The sequence below is a fragment of the Choloepus didactylus genome, chromosome 19, assembly GCF_015220235.1.
Source record: "Choloepus didactylus isolate mChoDid1 chromosome 19, mChoDid1.pri, whole genome shotgun sequence".
In the NCBI taxonomy this organism is placed as follows: Eukaryota; Metazoa; Chordata; class Mammalia; order Pilosa; family Megalonychidae; genus Choloepus; species Choloepus didactylus.
In genome coordinates, this window is record NC_051325.1 from 13,069,029 (window position 1) to 13,083,240 (window position 14,212).

Below are 14,212 nucleotides of genomic sequence, written 5' to 3' on the forward strand. Positions count from 1 at the left end.
GGGACTTCATAGGATAAACATTCCCAATGCCATAAGGAGAAACTGAAAGGAAAACAGGGTTCACAGGACCAAAACATTTCCTAAAACCCACAGGACAAACTCCATTAGATTTCAAAGTCTGAGAGTCATTTACAGAACGACATTGCATCCTTGGGGCTTGCGAGAGCGGGAGTCTAACCCTCCTAAGGGCCTTTTCGGCAGCCCTTTCCTCTCCAAATGCTGGGGTGACTTCTCCAACATATTCATACATTGGGGAGATGACTTTCTTTGCCCCACCCTCCTCAAACATCGGGGCAGCACCCAGATTCCCTTCCATCTCCTGGGCACATGCTCAACCCCTTCAGAACAGTGTGGTGGCAGCCAGGATCTCCACAGTTCCCTGGGAATGTGCTCTACCCTCTTTGGGGCTTGGGGTGGCAGAACATTTCCTGAGCATTGAGGTGGAAGGCCCACCCTCGACCTCTGGGGCAAATTCACCCTTTCCATGTGTGTGGGCCACTCTGCTCTCTGAGCCCAAGGCTTCTTGACTCTAGACCTCAACCTCCATGGCTCTGTCTTTGAAGACGTTTTTCCTTCAATTTGTTCCTTGTTTGTCCCCTTCAGTCCAGACCAGCAGCGGCTCCGTCTATAAAGATCTCACAAAAATTCCATTGGCTTCGCATGAAGCACACAGGGGTCAAAGCCATCAGATGACAGGACTTTCCACAAATCCTTTCTGTTTAACTCCTTCTCCAATCTTGGCTTGTTCTGAAATGGCCGTCGGGTTCCATGTTTGGTTAAATCCTCACGTTGGGCTGTAGCTTCTGGGATTCCACCCCCTGGAAGCCCATAATTTTCCAAGCCATCAGCTTCTGGTTTCTTTGAAACCAAGAGTTCAGTTCTAAGTTTATCTCTTCCTGCTCACATTTTACTATAAGCTGCAAGGAGAAGCCAGGGTACATCCTCCACACGTAGTCTGGAGATCTCCTCAGCTAAGTATTCCAGGTTGTTGCTTTCAAATTCTTCCTTCCATCTGACACCAGGACTCAATTTTGCCAAATTCTCTGCCACTTTAAAACAAGGATCGCCTTTCTTCCAGTTTGCAATGACACATTCATCGTTTCTGTTCAAGACCTCTTCAGAAGTATCTTTAGAGTCCATATTTCCACAAACAGTCTCTTCAAAGCAGTTTAGGCCTTTTCTATCAAGCTTATCACAATTCTTCCAGAATCTTCCCCTTATCCATTTAAAAAGCCACTCCAACATGTTTGGTATTTGCAAACTCAGCAGCAAAAGCACCCCACTCCTGGTACCAAAATCTTTTCTAGTTTGCTAATGCAGCTGGAATGCAAAACACAAGAAATGGATAGGCTTTTGTAAAAGGGGGTTTATTTTGTTACACAGTTACAGTCTTAAGGCCATAAAGTGTCCAAGGTAACACATCAGCAATTGGGTACCTTCACTGGAGGATGGCCAATGGTGTCCGGAAAACCTCTGTTAGCTGGGAAGGACATGGCTGGCATCTGCTCCAAAGTTTGGGTTTCAAAATGACTTTCTCACAGGATGTTCCTCTCTAGGCTGCAGTTCCTCAAAAATGTCACTCTTAGTTGCACTTGGCATATTTGTCCTCTCTTAGCTTCTCCGGAGCAAGAGTCTGCTTTCAACAGCCGTCTTCAAACTGTCTCTCATCTGCAGCTCCTGTGCTTTCTTCAAAGTGTTCCTCTTGGCTGTAGCTCCCCTTCGACACGTCACTCACAGCTGCACTGAGTTCCCTCTGCCTGTCAGCTCATTTATATGGCTCCACTGATCAAGGCCCACCCTGAATGGGTGGGGCCATGCCTCCATGGAAATATCTCATCAGAGTTATCACCTACAGTTGGATGGGGCGCATTTCCATGCAAACAACCTAATCCAAACGTTCCAACTTAATCCCCACTAATATGTCTGCCCCACAAGATTGCATCAAAGAATATGGCTTTTTCTGGAGGACATAATACATTAAAACCAGCATACCAGGTTTCCTCAAATATAAGCTATTGCTGCAGAACCCAGTTATGTCATTATAAGGATTAGGTTAGTTGATGTGTGTAAAGTGTCTTTAAAGGGAGCCAGCACATAGTGTCAGCTTTAGCCTTCATTGGCTGCTTCATCATCATCATCATCATCACCGTGGGAAAAGCCTCCTGAAGAAAGACAACCAATATTCCAAGATCCACAAGTCAGAAGCAAAAAGAAACAAAAACATTTCTTTAGTCACTTATTCTCCACTCCTTTTGGTTTCTTTTCTCAGTTATTACTTTCATTGAAAGTCATGAAATCATAAACTGGTGATTAGTAAAAGATATGGAAGACTCTCAGGTGGACAATAAAAAATTAAAATGTCTTCAGCCTTCCCTTCACATTTGCCAGGCCCAGGCAAGAGTCCAAATGGAGTCCCTCATAGCATCTGCTAAATATTAAAAAGTTATAAATCAAGATCAGCTCTTGATAAAATATGTTCTCTTCTCCTGCCTCAGCCAATATGCCTTCACAGCAACTGACTCCTTTCCCAGAACACCCCATTATTTCCCAGCCAGGCTCTGTCCTGCACCATTAGGGGCCTCACAAACAGGGTGGGATGTCTGTGGACCCCACCCCTTTCTCACAAGTCCCAGCTTTGTCCATATCCCCACTGTTGCTGCCCTTTGGCCTAAGGTCCTATGGATGAGGGTGCAACAGTGATGGTGAATCTTGGGATGAAGGTCCCAGGAAAAAAGACTCTCAAGGCTTTGGAAAGGAGCTTGGGCCCATTTGAGCAGGGATGTCAGGATGCTGGGTACCCAGAGTATGTTCTAGAAGTGGGGAGGCAGGGAGGGGTATGGAGGGGCATGGCCAGAGAAGGACTAAGGGTGGTATTGATGTTACCTTTTTTTTAGTTTGTTCTATCAAATCATTATACCAAATTGATTCAGTGATAGTGTACAAAAGTTTCCTCTGTTGATTTTAGCATATTTTATTACAACCCTGGCAAAAAAAAAATGCATTACATGTTTAGCATATTGTATTTAGGTCCACCTCCACCCAGATTAGTTTTGTAAGGGGAAACCCCCCTCCCCCAAATTTAATATAACTAATCATTTTCAGATAATAACACAGAGTAAGCAAATGGGACAGACATTCAGCATCCCGAATTTTTATTAGGCCATTTTAGGAGAGTCTAAAAATTAAATATAATTAAACAATAGATAGATAACTCAGAATAATTATAATTTGCATTCCATTGTTGATTCATTAGTGACATGACAAATGTAGATGCAGGACCCTCTTTAGTAACATTATACATAGCAAGCAAAATGAATATTTCTGGAGTATTTATGCTAAAATTATGCATTCAAAAATGGTTACAGACTTTTAATAAATTCAAGGTTCTTCACTTAGAATATTTAATTTGCTGGAGAACTTGCCCTTAATATTTTGAAGTCCCTTTATATTAGCAGAGCTGATTTCTGTAAGCAGCTCTGCTTTTAGTTATTCTTGGACTGCAGGTCATCAGGAATCTGCCTAGATGTCCAAGGTTTCCTTATAAGTCACAGAATGTCTTAGCTGGAAGTTAGAGGGTGTCCAGCTTTACCCCCTCATTTTAAAGAACAGGAAAAGGTTTGGGGCAGGTAAGTTTCTTGGCCAAGGTCACACAGCTGGTATTCTATGTAATCTTAATAAATCTGGTTCAAACCAAGGGTCCCTAAATAGTCTCATCAAGCAAACACAAAGGAAAAGTCACTGTGTATGCCCAGTAGTCATATGGCTTCTAACGTGAACCCAGATGAAAGTGCTGTTTTTGTACTTGAATCAATGAATGGAAAATTGATTTTGAAAATATGTTAAAATTAGAATTTTGCATTTCAAAACATAAACTGTAATTTTTAAATGAAATCCTGTATATTTGAGTAAAAAATTGTTTGGATGTGAATATGGAAAGTATTTTTTTTTTAATTAAACAGTTTTATTCACATACCATACAATCCATCCTAAGTGTACAATCAGTGGTTCCTGGTATAATCACATAGTTATGCATTCACCACCACAGTCTATATGAGGACATTCCCTTTTCTTCCGAAAAGAAAAAAAGAGGAAAAAAAAGATCCTATACCCTTCCCTTATATCCCCCTATAATTGACATTTAGTTTTAGTATATTGTCTTCATTATAATTAATGAAAGAATATTACATTGTTACTGTTAACTATAGACCTTAGTTTGTATTAACTGTATTTTATCCATATACCATCCAATTTTTAATACCTTGTAATAGTGACATACATTTGTTCTCATTCACGTAAAAGCTGTCTTATATTTGTACAATTACCCACCATTATTGTCCCATCCACTCTAGGTTTCACTAAGTTATACATTCCAAATTTTTATCCCCTAGCTTGCCTTTTGGTGACATACACAACTCTAAATTTCCTCTTTCAGCCATACTCACACTCAGCTTTGTTAATTACACTTACACTTTTGTTGCACCATCACAAATTAGTGTGCTATCCATCTCCAAACCTTTAGGAAAGTATTTTGTTTTGCGATCACTATGCAGAGATATTAGCCATTGCATCCTATAACATTAGAAAATTCTGTTTGAAAGTAGAGAAGAATCAAACATAGAAAGTATGGGAAATGCTATAAAGCTGTGATGCTACACATATGTATGCCTGCAACTGAACACTTATATTCTTCTAAACATTTATTGCCTCATTTAAACATCACAAATGTAAGCATCTTGCCCAAGTGTTTTTTGGCAAGCTACTAGTAGCCCTGGGATTCAAACACAGGCAAGTTCTGATTTAAAAGCCATCTGCTTTTATCCTCCATTCTATATGGCCTTGAAACTCGACTTTGACACCTACTGATATTTTTTATTTTCATTGTATGAGATGTGTAAAATTTATACAGTGTGACCCAGAGAGGCTTTTACATATACATGGTTCACTGTTTGGGGAATTGTGTGCATTTACATAGGATGCATTTTTCTACATGCTGTGATATGACACCATGTGATCACAGTTCTGTTTGATTTTCCTCCTTGGAACTCAGAAAGGCTACATTTCCCATTCTTTCGAGCAGTAGGTGGGTCTATATAACTAAGTTCTGGCGAAAAGAAATGTGAGCAGAAGAGACACTTCTAGGCCTGACCCCCAAAACATCCTGTATCCTCTTCTGCAGCTTTTGCTAGTTGACCAGCTGGGTACAGAAGATCCAGTGGAGAACTCTGAGGCCCTAGAAGAAGACTGAATGACTGCAAAGAACTCTGGGCTATGACTTGAACAAGAAAAAACCTTTATTGTTTTGAGATACTGATATTTTAGGGTTGTTTGTTTCAGTGGCTGGCACTGCTTATCCTGACTAATAGACAAGCATCCCGTGCAGGGAGTATATAGATGTATCAACACATCTTTCCAGAAAATTCTCGATAAGGATTTATGTGACTGTCCAGGTGGTAAGGGAGACTGCAAACCTGGAACTCTGAGATTAAGATTCAGTGCCCATATATATATTTTTTTGGAGTAATGAAAATGTTCAAAAATTGATTGTGATGATGAATGCACAACTATATGATGCTACTGTAAGCCATTGATTGTATACTTTGGGTGGATTATATGGTGTGTGAACATATCTCAATAAAATTGCATTAAAAAAAAAAAGAGCCAGTGCCCAAAAAGAGAGACCTACATAATGAAGGCAGGGCTATAATGAAGAACTACCTAGAGCAGCTCTGTCCAAAGGAACTTTCTGCAGTGATGGGAATTGTTCTAGACTTTGCTGTCCAATGTGGTAGCCACTAGCCACATGTGGCTATTGGGCAACTGAATGTGGCTGGTGCAACTGAGAGATTGAATTCTTAACTTCAATTTTAACTAAAATTGAAATTTAAGAGGCCACAGGCAGCTATTGCATTGGACAGTTGCAGATCTTGAGATAAAATAGAAAGATGGATAAACAGAGAGGGCCATAAGTCACTGGGAAGTAGAAACACAGGAACCAGAAGGTGAGATGCCATCCTTGATGGGAGATGATGGTTCAAGGGGGCTGGGGACAGGGCGGGTCATGAGGTCACTAAGAGAATTGTGTCCAAAGACATTTGTGAAAGCTAATTTAAAACAATAAGAATCAGATGCAAATTCCAATAAACAAAATTAAAACAGATTTCCTAGTTTTATGTCATATCACATAAACCAACAAGTAATGTATGGGTCTCTAAAACACGCAAGTTCTTAGGAGGTTAAATAATAGCCAAAAAAAAAAAAGAAAGAAAGAAAGAAAGAAAAGCAAAGAATAAGAAGTAACATAGTTAAATAGGTCTAGCTGGAGAGTAGCTTCTTAAATGAGATGGGCTCACTCTGTATCAAAGCTCTTTCAATTTGTGCTTCCCTAAGGTCTCCAGGATTATCCTTTAGTTGACACAGAGGAATCCTTGGAAGCAATAAACTTGTGCCAAATCCTGGTACTCTTTTCTCTCTGCAAGACTGGACTGCTGTCTCTCAGCCCTGCCAGGTGTGGACTTTTCCGCTGCCCTGAATCCCTGGGTACATGAGCAGCAGGCTCTAGGTTGGTAATATCACATGTGAACAATCTTCGAATGCTGAGAATCTTCTCCAAAGTCATTTGGTGGATTTCATAATTGTTTGCCACTTGGATACACTTCTCATTAAGGTTCAACAAGTACTCCTAACTACAAGGGTTGGAAACAAAGAGATGCTCTAGTCCTGCTCTTACAACTCACAGGCAGCTTGAAACCAGAGGGTTTTGCAGAATAAATACCAGTTAATTTGATGGCTATATGTTTATATTTACAGGATGACAGGGCACCGGGTGCAGAATGTTCTGCTTCTCGTTGTAATTACCCACAGAACCTGTCTTTTGTGGAAATGTTGGCTTCATTCATTCCTGGGTACCCTTAAGGGTATCGTCACACAGAACACCCTCCTGGCTTCAACAAATGCTTGCCATTGTGTCCTGCTGCTAGAGATGCAGGAGAGTATGGGGGTTGAGAATTTTAGCTCTGCTGCCCTCTCTGTGTGATACACTATCGCCTCCTCTTGCATGCTGTGTGACCTTAGGCAGATTACTTAACCTTGCTGGCCTCTGTTGTGGTTTGCTAATGCTGCTAGAATGCAAAATACCAAAAATGGATTGGCTTTTACAAAGGGGGTTTATTTGGTTACAAAGTTGCAGTCTTAAGGCCATAAAGTGTCCAAGATAAGGCATCAGCAACAGTGTACCTTCACTGGAGGATGGCCGATGGCATCTGCTTGCTCCCAGGATGGGTTACAAAATGGCATTCTCCAAAAATGTCAGTGTCAGCTTCCAAAGGCCGTCTTCAAAATGTGTCTCTCAGCTGCAGCAAACATCTGGGCCTATGTGGCTCTTTTTAAAGTACTCCAGTGATTTAATTAAGACCCATGCTGAATGGGCAGGGTCATACCTCCATGGAAACATTCAATCAGAGGTCAAACCCTAACCAAAGGTGTCACTCACAGTTGGGTGGGTCACATCTCCATGGAAACAACCTAATCCCAATATCCCAAGAGATTGGATTAAAAGATCATGGCTTTTTCTTGGGGGACATAATACATCCAAACTGGCACAGCCTCCAAATCCTCACCTGGAAATGGTGACAGTAGCAGCTCCTTCCTCACCAGGCAGTGGAGACAGTTAACTGTGTTTAGCTGTGTAATGCACTTAGAATCATACCCGGTAGAGTAAACCTTCAATAAACATTAGCTAGCATCTCTTCTACAGAAGGCAAAAGCGATATGCCTTTGGGAGGCAGTGAGGGTTGTCAGAGGTAAGAGCCCGAGTTGTGCTTCTTACGATTTTCACCTACCTTTTAAAGGCACTTCCCAAGCCTCCTCTTTGTCCTTCTTTGCCAAACCTGCTGCCCAATAGGGTCAGGTTCAGGACACCTGAACTCATTGCTGATGACTCAATGGACAACATTCAGTTGGGAACCTCAACCCGTGATCCAGTTTCACTTCTTTTAGGTCAGCCCCAGCATTCAGAGGGATCCCAGCCCATCAAAATTAATGGCATGGGGGCAGCATCATGTTGTCAAACAATCATGTGCTTTGAAATCAGAAGACCTGAGTTCAAATCCTGGCTCTGCTTTGTATCAGTTGTGTGGCTGTGAGCACATTTCTTAACATTTTGAATGCCTCATTTTGCTCAACTCTACAATGAGGGCAATGATGTCTTCATCTACAGAGTTGTAGAAAGGAGTAAAAGAAGCAGCATTTGAGGAAGTCTTAGCACAGGCGTGGCCCATAGAAACACTCTATGAGCAAATGTCTCCAATTTCCCCTTGAGGACAAAGAAGCATTCCTAATTTCCTAGGACTTCTAAATGTGGCATAAAGTAACCAAAGAGGAATGAAAATTGGTTTGTGTTTTTATTGGTTGTGTGTAAGTGCATGCAGACATGCACCAAAAATATTATCAAATAGCTAATATTAGGTGCAACTTACTTTGTGTCTAGATCTTTTTCTTCCCTATATTAAAGAAGTTGTAGGTTTACAGAACAATCATGCATAAGATACAGGATTCCCATATACCACTCTATTATTAACACCTTACATTGGTGTGCAACATTTGTTATAATTGATGATAGCACATTTTTATAATTGTTATCATTGTCCTATCAACTACAGCCCATCATTTACAATAGGGTTCCCTGTTTGTGTTGCATAGTTCCATGGATTTTTTAAAACTTTTTATTCTATTACCATATATACAATCTAACATTTTTCCCTTTAATCACATTCAGATATACATTTCAGTGTGTTGATTATGTCCACAATGTTGTGTTATCATCATCACCGTCCATTACCAAACCATTTCCATCATTCCAGATAGGAACCCAAGACATTTTAAGCCTTCACCTCCTATTTCCTATCCCTACCTCCTTCCCTGGTAACCTATATCCTAGATTCTGATTCTACGGCATATGCTTATTCTAATTGTTTCATATCAGTCCTTTAGTGACTGGCTTATTTCACTTAACATGATGTCATCAATTTTCATCCATGTTTTTGCATATGTATCAGGACTTAATTCCTTTTTATGACTGAATACTATTCCGTTGTGTGGGTAGACCACATTTTGTTTATCCATTCATCGGCTGATGGACACTTGGGTTGCTTCCGTCTTTTGGCAATTGTATGCCTAGCTCTTTACAATGATTACCCCCATTTCCAGATGAGGAATTTGGGGCACAGCAAGATTAAGTAACCTGACCAAAGTCACACAGCTCCTAGGAGAAGGAGTGGTATTATAACCCACACAATGTGCCACACAATGGCAAGGGTTTGTTGGCCAGGGAAACTGAAGCACGAGAGGCAATTTCATGTACAAAGTGGGCATTGCAGAGAAAATTGGGGTGGCCTGTAGAACCATTATAGAGGCACCGCTTCTCCCCCATGGTGGACTTTTTTGGGTTGGACCCTGTTTGGGATCTTTTCAGTTATTTAAATAATGCCTTGTGAGTATTTTTAAGTCATGTTCCATTTCCACAATTCCCTGTAAGACTTACTCAGGGAGGAAGACTGTAATGTAGTTCTTTGATGCCCCTCAGCCCAACTCTGAGACAAGTATCCAGCCCAGAAAACCACCCTAAGATACTGCATAATGGGCAGATGTGACAACAGGAAGTCATTATTTTAATTGATATATAATTCACATACCATAAAATTCAACCCTTTAACAATTCAGTGGTTTTTATTATATTCATAAAGTTGTGTAACCATCACTACTATCTAATTCTAGAACACTTTCATCATCCCACAAAGAAACCCTATACCTATTAGCTGTCACTCCCCATTCCCCCATCTCCTCAGTCTCTGAAAACCAATAGTCTACTTTCAGTCCTATGGATTACTTTTTCTTGACATATAAATGGGATTGCACAGTTGTGGCTTTTTGTGTCTGAAGAAGCCATTATTTTTAATGTAATAGGATGGTCAGTATGGAAACCAGCCTTCACAATGGCTCCTGATGGTCACTTCCTCCTAGAATTCCAAATGGACTCCTTGTGGAGTCCCCTCCAACAATGAGTCAGGGCTGACATGGTGACACTTCGAACATGGCAGAAGTGACAGCGTGTGACTCCCAAGGATGGCTCACTTTGAGGGAAGCCAGTCACCATATTGAGAGGACACCTGAACAGAAATGAGGAAAGGTCAATTTGAAGTGTAAACTAAAGCTACCTGCTAACAGCCAGCTCAACATACCAGCCATGTGAGTGAGTGGAAGTGGATTCCCCAGCCTTGTCAAACCTTCAGACAACTGTAGCTCTGGTAGCATCTGAATGCACATTCACGAGAGACCTCAGGAGAGAACTTGCCAGCCAAGCTGCTCTTGAATTCTGACTCACAGAAATTACGAGATGATGAGTGAACATTGTTATTTTAAGTCATTAAGTTTGGGGAAGCTTTGTTACACAGCATTAGATAGCTAATACAGTTAGAGTGGGATGGTAGTTGTTAAAAAAATCAATGATTACTATTTATCTACCTATGTTTCAGTCACTGAATCATCTCTGGGAATCATCTTCAAGCCTCACAGAGCTTTGTAAAATGTGTGGTACTATCCCCATTTTGCTGAGGCTCGGGAGATTAAGGAACTTGCCCAGGATTTAAATCTAGGTCAGCCTTTCTCCAAGATCTGTATGGTTTCTACAGTAGCCCAGGCTTCCTGCTATAGGATGTCATCTAGCAGGACTGGGGTTGTGTACACAGTTAACTACTTGCTATCACTTAGCAGCAACAAGAGTGTACCAAAATGTGCCTTATACTTACCTTGGAATTCTACTTTGGAAAAGTCACCCTTTTGCTTTCAACATTTTCTTCTTTCTTTTTCTCTCACATATTTTTACCTTTCTTTCTTTTTTCCTTTTCTTTTCTTTCTTCTTCTTTTTTTTTAGTGTGTGTGTGCATATGTTTGTGTGTGCTTTCATGTCATAAAACAAAATGATGTACTATTTCTCATGAAGCTGTGGATTGGCTGGGCTCAGCTGGGTGGTTCTTCTGCTCCATGTTGTTGGTTTGGGCTATATATTAGGCTGCATCCAACAAGGAGCCTGGCTGAGGCTGGAATGTCCAACATGACCTCACTCTTATATCTGAGCCTTGGTATAACTGCTGGTCTGAACTCTCTTTCCACATGGCCCTACATCAAGTGGTCTAGCCCAAGCTTCTTTCTATGGCAGCTGGCTTCCAAGAGAATTCTCGTTTATGTCTTCATTTTTGAAGCAATGCATCATGCAAAATTAAATTGTGAAAAAGATACACTGTGAAAATTTTCCCTCTCATCCCTACCGCTAACCCTCCAGTTTTCTTTCCAAGAGGTGATCAGTTACCATTTTCTTTCATAGCCTTCCTGAGTTATTCTACACACATATCTATGTCTATATGTATGTGTATATTTATATCTCTACGTTTCCATATCTATTATATCATTTAAAATGTAGAAATGGTAGCATTCTTTACATACTGTTCTGCATCTTGTGTTTTCAATTCACATATTTTGGAGACCTTTCTATAACAGTATACGGAGAGCTATAGTTCTACCTCATTCTCTTTAACAGCTATATAATATTTCACTTATGGATATTATGTGGAATAATTTATTTAATCAGTCCCCTCTTGATGGACATGTCTTCATCTTATATACTATGACATTGACAGTGGTTGCATTTAACGCAGTAACTTCGATTTAATTTTTAAAAATTGACTTTAAAAGGTCATGAGGTGAGGTGGGCATCTTTCTGATTCACCACAGTGCCACCTCACTGTCCCACTACTAATGGGTCCCTTGTCAAATGTACACATGTGCCACGCTTCTGGAAACACGTGATCCAGGAAACGCTGCCAAACTATACCTCTGGATTTTTAAAAATATGGTCATTTAGTCTCACTTGCAGATGTGTTCCACTTTTTTTAAGCCCCCTCCATTAGTTTTTTTAATAACCTGTGACACTTCTATCCCACTATCTTAGAGAAATTATTCCTCCTTGGTTTCAGCGTCCAGCACCTGAACTTCCCCTTCAATCGTTAGCTGTTCATGAAAACACAGAGAGTCAGATCTGTAATATGTGACACCAGCCTTAGGAGATAAGCATGGCAAGATCCCAATACTGCACTGTTGTTTAGTTAGATACTGCTGGGTGTCACGTTAGCATTGTTTCAAGTATATTACTCCCATGTCCAGTAAGACAAAATGACATAGCAAAGAGCCAGAAGAATTGAATCCCATTTCTAGCTCTGCCACTAAGTAGTTTGCTCACTTGTCAAGTGATCCTGAGTCAGGGTTTTGAAAACATGTAGTTTATATATACAATGATCCCAGGAAGTAGGTTGAGAGGAAGGGGACATAAGATAGGGAAGGAAAGAAAGCAGCTTTAGGATGCCTTAAAGAACAGGTCATCACTCAATTCACCTGGGGACCTTTAAGGGAACACGTAGAAGAGAATAGAATCATCCTGTTGGAGAGGAGAGAAAGTAGGGGTATTTAGCTACTAACTCCTGTCACTTAAAGCTGGAGGGGTGCTCCTGGGGCATTAACTCCCCTGTATTTCCAGTATTTCATGAGCTCTCCCAAGCTTGCCCATACCAGAGAACAGCCTCAGACTAAGAGATACAGGATGCCCTTGTCTATATATAAAAGATGCAAGTAAGCTCCAGGGTGGGCCAAGGGGAAATGGATTCTGACAACATTTGCTATGTTTAGAAACAGCAAATACAGTGGAATATTTCATGACCAATCAACAAATAAGGAGTTTTAAAGCACTTACTATGGGTCTTAAAGTGCTTACTATGGGGGGCACAAACGGGTTTCCAAAGGGAGCTCAGAACGTGACATGTGCTGAGTGTTTGCTACCATTCAGGCCCTAGCTGGGACTTTAACATACAGGATTTCTTCAATCCTACTAAACATTATTATCTTGAGGCTCAGAGAAGTTGATTCTCTTGTTCACGGTCCCACAGCAGACAGAAAAATAGAGGTCAACCTATAATTCATCTATCTGACACATGGCCTCTCCACTGGCCAAAGAGGAGCAGGGAAACCAGGCTGTGTCAGTATGTTCTCTACTGCCTTTCTTAGAACTAATATGTGAGTTTACCAAGCTTGTAGGATAAAAGATCAATCCATAAAAAAATTGTTGTATTTCTATATACCAGCAATGAGCAATTGGAAATTTAAATTTTAAAATATTATTTACAATAACATAAAAAAATTGCAATATTTAGGGATAAATCCAACAAAAGATGTGAAGGATCTGTACACTGAAAACTGCAACATATTGCTGAGATAAATTAAACAAGACCTAAATAGAGAGATATACCTTGTTCATGGGTTGGAAGACTCATTATTGTTAAGAAACAAATTTTCCCCAAGTTGGTCTATAGATTGAAAGCCATCACAATCAAAATTCCAGTGGGACTTTTTGTAGAAATTTACAAGCTGATTCTAAAATTCCAAAAAAGGAAAAAATGGAGGACTAACCCTGATTTCCAGACTTACTATAGGGTTCCAATAATCTACTACCTTGCACTAAAGGAAACTCTGTTCAACTGCCCTCCTATGACCAAGAGTCAGTTTGAATAACTCAATGTTTACACTCAGAAGCTTCCTTGGTCTCTGTGGGTCCACAGCCAGAGGAGTAGAAAGGAGAGTGGGACTGGGCATGGGCAGATGGTCCCATCCTGAGCCTGTTTTCTGTACTACCAGGATCAGAAACAGTACGGTTGTGTGGGTCCACAGATGGTCTCCTCCAATGAGTGACGAAAGAGCTTCTCCTAAAGTCAGAAAAAGCAATTTCCATGTATTAGCACTGACAATGTCCTTGGAAGGAATGCATCATTTTGACTTTGATAGGGTGTCCTTTGCAAGGATTCTCTCTTGGTGTCTCTCAAAATTATGTATTGGTCCTATACAGAAGGAAAATACTGGGAGTAAGAATGATACAAATTGTTTTTACTAAAATCTTGATAAAGTATCAGTTACTGTGTGATATCCTTTGAAGAAGTATAACATGAAAGAGGGAGACAGGCCATGTCCCCCAAACTGTCCCAAACCATCTGGCTGCAGACTTACCAAGTTTATTGATTTGTATTAAAGAGTCAGCTTTTAGTTTCATTGTCTTTTCTCTATTGCTTTTTCTCTTTTCAGTGTCCCTGTCTTCTGCTCTTATCTTTATTATTTCCTT